The sequence below is a fragment of the Macrobrachium rosenbergii genome, chromosome 30 (assembly GCF_040412425.1).
Source record: "Macrobrachium rosenbergii isolate ZJJX-2024 chromosome 30, ASM4041242v1, whole genome shotgun sequence".
Classification (NCBI taxonomy): Eukaryota; Metazoa; Arthropoda; class Malacostraca; order Decapoda; family Palaemonidae; genus Macrobrachium; species Macrobrachium rosenbergii.
This window is the reverse complement of record NC_089770.1, coordinates 3,233,913-3,241,802: the sequence shown is the minus strand read 5'-3', so window position 1 is coordinate 3,241,802 and position 7,890 is coordinate 3,233,913.

Below are 7,890 nucleotides of genomic sequence, written 5' to 3'. Positions count from 1 at the left end.
TGTGTGGTGGTACGTTTGTGCGTGTTTGTCTTGTGTGTTTGCTTGTGTGCCCGATTCTCGATAATATACATATGCATACTTAATATCAGGATTTGGGAAATTCTCTTACATCACTGCATATAATTGTGATATTTGTATATAAGCCTGTAGGTAAAGTTATATACACACTATATGAATATATTTAGCAACAGATTCTCGTTGAATTGACAGTTAAATACTTTTTTATGCATAACTGAGGCTTGTTGTTACAGTGCAATCTATTTACACAACCCCTTTGAGCAGATTTAAGAGCTTAGAATACCCCCTCCCCCCTTCATTTGTATATGCTTTATTTTTCTCTGCCAGTTTTGTTTTTGTAATACAGTAGATATTCATTTCCTTTTTCCCCGAAGTCAGTTCCGTTTCTCTCAGCTCCCCTTTCTGATGTGTTCTCTCATCTTACCCCAAAAGCCATTATTTTTGTTCCAGTAGTGTATGCAATGTGACTAACATACCATGTAATTGTACCTTGTACCTGTTGAATCTGTAAAATAAGTTGGAAAATATTTGAAGTTGATGATCCGGCTCTGGAGATCTGCTCTTGTTTATCCTAGTCGTAAAGGAAGTGTACTTTTTCTTTTTTTCATCCAGACCAAAGTGCTGTTCTCTGCAAGGACCTTCCTTCTGCGATTAACGCCGCTTGACGACACGGTTGCTTTAGCCATTGTGCTGGTTATAAATTGTCATTTAAAGGCTGATTTTTCATTTGTGCAAATTGTCACATGCTGAAGATGCTTCATGATAGGCTAGGCTCATATCGCCCATTTGTTAGAGCACAAAGTAGTTCCATCAAGTTGCATGTGCTCTCTCTTTTTATTTGTTTCCTGTAAGGGCAAGTTTCAGACTTGAATCATTCATATTTTACAGTTGTTCCTTTTACCTGGAGAAAACACCGTAGCTTAACAGTGGTGGTCTTACGTTTAGATTTTATTAGTTCTGCTTCTGCTCAGTTTGACTTTTGTTTGTTACTTAACACGAGAATTTTTTCACTGAGAAGTAATTGCGTTTTATCATATGTCCTGTTAACAGTTATCTGTCTGAGTTTGCAAGTTGTGTTTGCAGTATTTTCCTGATTTTTGAGTTGTGTACAATCACTGTGACTTTTACTTCTGATTGTTATCAGTAGCTTCACATAATTGCTTATTTTTTTTCATGTGGTATGTAACACTTAGTCTCATTTGTGTTATATAGCAGTTAGGAGATATGGAACTGTTGAGCATTCGGCATGCCATCATCGAATCAGTTAAGCACTCAGTATGGCAAGTGACAACATTATTTTCCCTAACTTGATTAAATCGACAGTCTGCAGTTTATGAAATTAGATGTCGTATACTATTGAACTTGTCCTCTACAATATCCTCTTGTTAGCTAATATTGCAATCCAGTATATTTTTATATGAGAAAACCCCTTTAAAAGTATAGGTAGGTTTGCCTTAAACATTAATGGCTTTATGGAGATGGGGCCACTGTGACTAGCTGAATATATGCAAAATTTCCCAAATGCATTACAGGCACAATTTATGATTTACTGGTGACCAATGCGTTTCCACTGCATGTACCGGGTTCATGCTTTGTTGTGTTGTCCAGAAAACGTACCATGTCTGCATAAGCTGAGTCATTGTATAAATGCTTTGTTCACAAAACCTTGTGGGAGAGAGGAAGTCGGTTTTGTTTGGAATTCAAATTTGTTGTCCTTTGTGAAAGTACTTGTGACCAGTTGGTTATTCACTGGTAAGTAGTGGACCATAAGTTTGTTGTTATCTGTCTGAAATTCTTGATCAATAATTATTGGTATTTACTGGGAAAATTTGATGAAAAACACTAGGGTGCTTTCCACCTAAATATGTCTAGAATCCTTGCATTTCTTGTTGTGCATCTTCTCAGGATATCCCAGTTTGTGTTACGGTACTTTTATTTTCAGTTATAGTCCAGTAAAAAAGACTTGGTCATTTAATATAATATACAGATTTGGTGGTTTTTCCGTATTAAAATAGGTGACGAAAGTGCTGTATTTCATCTAAAAGTTAAAAGTTCATATCACGTCAACAGCTGTTAAGGAAAGTTCCTGAACGTGATATGTCATTCTTTCCCCCCAGATGTGTCAGTATATGTTAATTTTCAAGTTTTTTTTCTCTCTCCCTCCCATAATTCTTTATTCCATGGACACTATGCATCCAGAGAGGGTGCAAGAATGGCATATTTAGGTGTTAAGGTGTCAAGAAATACTTTTACATTTGTACATGCTTTTATAATTTGATTGGCCATTCCTGTCATCTGATAAAGTTGGTCTTATCAGAAACTTTTTCCCAGACGTGATTTCGTTTTGTGGTGTCACGCTAGTCTTAGAAATGAAAGCTTTATTTTTACACTATCCTTTTTACCATCTTTTCTGCACACATCTAACAGCTGTCTTTGAGTCTGCAGAACAACAGCTTTGTGTACACCTTTTTCTCTTCACATTTCAAGTTTTGCAGACGCTATTTTCCATCGTGATGGCACTCTGTCAAACAGTTTTTACAAAACTGTTCTGGTTTATACTGTCCCTCATCAACCGAGTTAAAGTGTACTATTATATGCACTTGAGGCTGCATAATTAAGCAAATCTCTGACCTAAATTTCTAGTGGCATGTAGGCACAAAAGTTTGCAGTTTTTGAGAACATTTAGTAATTTAGAACAAGACTCCCCCTCTTTTTTTTTTATTGAACCTTAAACACTTCTAGTTTTCATCAGGTTCTGATTTGTCTGTGATACTAAAATTCAAGAGTTAGCAGGTCATGCATGTGGCAGCATCGGCCTCGTCTTAGGGTAGAAATATTAACATAGCTTTAAAGAAGGGCCCTGTTGCAGTGTTAATGATTTATGACTTAACTGGGAGCATTTAGGCAGGCCTTCTTGGGAAAATCATTACATATTTATAAATCTGGCTTATGGACTATTAAGATTAAGAGCCTTATAGGTGCCATTAGCATTCATTATACAGTGTTTACTCTGCTGGGTATATCATGTTATTTAACTATCATAAAATACAAGATTGTAAATACAGTCCTATTTTGAGTTGTAAGCTTTTGTAGTTATGCTCTTACAGCATTATATTACAACACACTTCAAATTATTTATGTCTATGCTTGAGCATTCGTAGAAATTCATCATTCTGTAAGTAGCGATGCTTAAGCATTTTTCTGAACTGATTTGTAATCTTTCCCATAAAAGCTAAATGATCTACGAGGTCGAGGTTCACCTGTCACAAGCGAAAGCTTGAGGTTTTCAAGTTTGCGTGGACACCAGAAGCATGAGGATTATGCACTGCTTAAGCTCATAACTTAGTCAATAGACTCAGAAGTTAGTTTTAGGACCAAAAGTGTCGGCGATGATGCACAGATGTGTTTTTAAAGGTGTCCAGAATTGGAAGCTGATTGTGAAGTTACTAGGAATTCGCATACTGTATTAAGAAGCCTAACATGTGCCAAGAACTTACTGCTTGTGAAGATTACGGATTTTAGATTTCAGATTTCTTCCTCATTCTTTGATGGTAAAACCATCATTCAACTCTAAAATGTAGTTCAGCATAGGAGTGCGTTAGGTATGCCAAATACTTAAGCCATACATGGTAATAAAATCATTGTGTAATGTTGGTTGTAAAAAAAAACCTGCCCATAAGAGCATAGGCATGTTATTCATTGATGAACTTTTACAGGCAAGGTTTTTAGCACAAACATGAAAGTTGCAAGCAGGACAGTTTCATCACGTATGTAGTTGACTTAACAGTTTCGTTGACCAGAAATTTTCAGTTGCCAAAATGTAGAAGGATATTGTTTTGAATAATACAAGCAAAAGTTTATTGAGCAAAATGTAATGTGTTCTAATAGGTATTTTCTATGTAAGGAGTCTTGTATGTATGAAATCTTGCCTCCCCTTTTTTGCAGAAGAGCTGTTGCTCTGTGGTTTTTCATTCATATTGAATGACTGGCTGAGCTGATGACCAACCAGTGAAGGCTGAACAGTACTTCAGCCTGTTAAGAACTTGTAGTTGTAGGTACTCTGCTTTTAGAACTTGTTGAAAATGTCATTCTATTTTCATAGCTCCAAATTTGATAGCACTTTTGGTTTCAGTAAACAGTTAAATGTTGGTGGCATCATTATTCATATAATACATGGAATGAGCCTTCACGAGTTATGGTGAATTCCTCGGAAGTGAAGCTTTGACTAAGAGAGTCATTCTAAATAATACGTGAAAGAAATAACTTTGTTATAAGACATTATAAAATAAAATATAGTGAAAAGAGAAGATGGATTTAATCCACAAAGAGCAGTGTAAGAGTTAATCAGAAGTTTGCTAAGTATGAAACAGCCTTAATTCTTTTAAAATGATCAGTGTTTCGTTAGAGCCCGTAGCTGGAAAAAAAGATGTATTGAATATTCTGGTGTTTGAAGCCATAGTCATCTGCTCCATGAGTAAATGTGAAGCTATCGCATGGGTATTAAGTGGTCTACCATGAACAGATTTTATTGCACTTCACTTTCGGATTCTGCATTCATCCCACGTGGATTAGAATGCTCTGGCTGTACAGAAGTATAATCTTTTCCTGTGGTCAGAATTGTATTCTGTCATGAAGCTGCTTTATCATTTTTGATTAGCACAAAATATACTGTTTATTAATCTTTTCATTGTTGCATTTATAAACTTACGCTAGCAGTCTGTTTAATTTATACTCGATTGCATGATTTTACTATTGGACAAGGGTGAATTACTTTGGGAGAAATTAAAAGGCATTTGAAATTGATGTTGGCACCGGGTGAAAAATACAAAGAAAGTGTCTGAGTGTGATTACAGTTTGATAAATATGGTGTGGACTTGTTTGTGAAATTCAATGCTGTGTGTACTTACGTAGGAATGATGTCTGGTGCGAGGTAAATAAGGTGAAAATCTGATTTAGACACTAATGATTATAGGGTCAAGGAGTAGGTTTTTGATGCTCAAAATGTCTACTGTTTTTATTTACCCCAAATTCATTGGGGGTGGGGAGATGACTTCGCCTTTTTTAAGTTTGTTTTTTGGGGAAAATGTTTTATATCTTTTTCAGTACTCTGAAGATTATTAGTTGTTTTAGGAAGTTCTGATGCAGTACGTGTATATTTGGTGTGCCTCATTACTTTTAGAAATGTTTCTGCCATATTCTTCATGGAAGCTTTTTTTTAAGCAATAAATTGAATACTAGCATTTGCTGTGTGTCATTAATTTCACACAAGTTAGATATATACTGTATATTGGAACTTGTATTTGTACTGTGCAAGAGTTTTTTTTTATATGAAAAGTGTTCTACTTACGAAATTATTCTTTGATTACTGTACAATCTTATGTTTTGTCACTTGGTAAATGATGGTTATGTCTTTATCGAAGAGGTTTTACATTGTCTTGACACTTATTGATATGATTCACATTTTCCATTTTCTTAGCACCCTACTGGAAAGGTTTCTTATTTTTATAACCCTTTGGGTTCTACTTGTGTCCTATTTTCAAAGTGCTCCTTTTTGTAGTGAATTGGTTTGTATGCGACACGTTTTATTCTAGTTTTTGTGTTTTTTAATTACTGTATTTGAGATGCTTTGTATTTGTAAAAGCTGAAAATGAAGCGTGTATTTCAAATTTTAACCAAATTCCCCTATTTGATAAGTCACATTCTCGTAATATAAGCTTCGACAGTTTCAAGGGAAACTGCAGAACTAATATTTTCCAAAAGTTCCTTGTAGCTTTAACTAGAGTTAGGTGCATTGTGTAAGTAGGGTCGCAATCCCAAATTTTTGTGAATAAAAAACTCAACATTAAGGAATTAGTTGGAGAGATGTTAAGACCTGTTAAAATCGGCTTTAGTTGATACTTGGTAGTTTGCTAAGTTGGGTTTGTAATTTTTTAGCTTGGTTTCATTTTTATTGAGAACTCTTCATGACCTGCTACTTTTCTGGATTATTAAAAAATGCTTTTCCTGACATAATAGCATCATTGTCTTGGAATAATTAGGCTTTTTAACGTTCAGGATTTATTCTTCTCTCGTTTCCTTGTGTCATGTTTGTCTGCAACACTTTCGGTGTCCTTACATTGCTTGCTTAATTTCTCGTCCAGCCCTGTGCACTCTTTCTGTAGTGCTCCTCGACTTACTAAAACTGTAGCCCACCTTTTTTTTTTTATTGTGTGTTCTGTTCCATTGTTTTTTCTTGTCGCTAAAGAATTCAGTTGAAATGGGTCAACACCTGAGTGAGGTTCGGACATAGGATGTCATGCGTTTAACATTGACAGTACAGTAAATATTGCAGTGTATGGAAAAAGAGCAATTACTTTGATATGCGTAACTGTGGTTTTGAGGGGTGGACAAATTTAAACCGATTTTTAGCTGGTTCCATTTTGCTGTGGCATTAACACTAATAGGTACATGTTTATCAAAATTTGAAACTCTTCTGAAGCTCTCTTCTACAGAACATGAAGCTTCGACATTAAAGCTTCATGATAAGTTATTCATGTTCATACAGCAAATAAACGCAAATCAGGTGTAATAGTGTATAATATACCTGTACTGAAGTTTCTTTCAAATATTCTACTTGTGCTTTGCTTCTGTAATAAATTTTATATCTGTAGAGAAAATAGATATTTCAACTCATACCATATGCTGAGCTGACGGTTCTTGGGAAGTAAGCGTACAAAGGAATTTTTGCTAGATATTCAAGGGGGCAGATGCTATGGCTGTTAGTAAAGTGGCGTCTTTATCGTTTGCTTCAATAAAAATGAAGTATTAGGTTCATATATTCAACCACATGTTCTTAAATGTATGGAGGTAAAAGGTCTTTTAAAGGAAGAGCTCCGTCATATTGTTTACAGCCTAAATGTCTTAAATTGAAAGTCCTGGTTTTGTTTGCGCAGGCAATGTCAGGCTTCCAAATAGCTATGATACCAGCCCGATATTATCGCAAGAAGAATTTGGCGACTTAAATTATCCTTTAATAAAATGCTTTTACAGTACTGAGGGAAGTGTAAGTGCTTGCAGATTAGGTTTTAAGTGTCGAGAAACTTGATGGTTGGCAGTGGTAAATGCACTTGTAGGTAATAACATGATTTTCATCTTTTTCTATTTATTCCGCTAACTGAAGAGAATGTGACCTCTTAAATAAGGACATTGTGCATTTGAAAAGGAATTGGTTTTCCCATTAATGAGAACTTTCGTTCCTGATGAATAATGATTATGGTTATTTTGAAACCCCCCCAAAAAAGCACTTTGGAAAATAAAATATGTAATTTTCAGTATGATTGCTCATGATCTAGGATGTCTCTCTGTATTTTCATTTTCAGATAGTGTCTGGTTTTTAAGAGATTTGAGTTTGCTCCATTCCAAACACATTATTGATTGATTTGATTTTATTGATAATACTTTGTGTTTCAGTATACTGTATGGCGCAGTATACGGTATGTATATAGGTTTAATAATAGTATTGTACGTTTGCCTATCTTTACATGCTCATTCCTCAGATTCTGGCAAAGTCACTTTCCCGGACTTTATATTTTGTCAATTTTTTTGTAGTTCCATTTTAATGTGTTATGTGTTTGAATGTTTTTGGTGCTGCACATTTATCTGTAATTCTATGCTTACATGATCTTTTATTAAAGGGTGATACTCATGTCGGCACGACGTTGTTTATGGATGAATCAATACAAGATGAGAATTGATATTCAACGCTTATTTCTCCTTTGTGGTTTTATGCGGTATTTTTATTGTAATATTCACGAAGCCCACGAGGCTGCAAAACTGAACGTTCGGTTATGCCTGTGCAGGGAAACTGAAGATAAGTGGGTTCAGTTTTGCCTG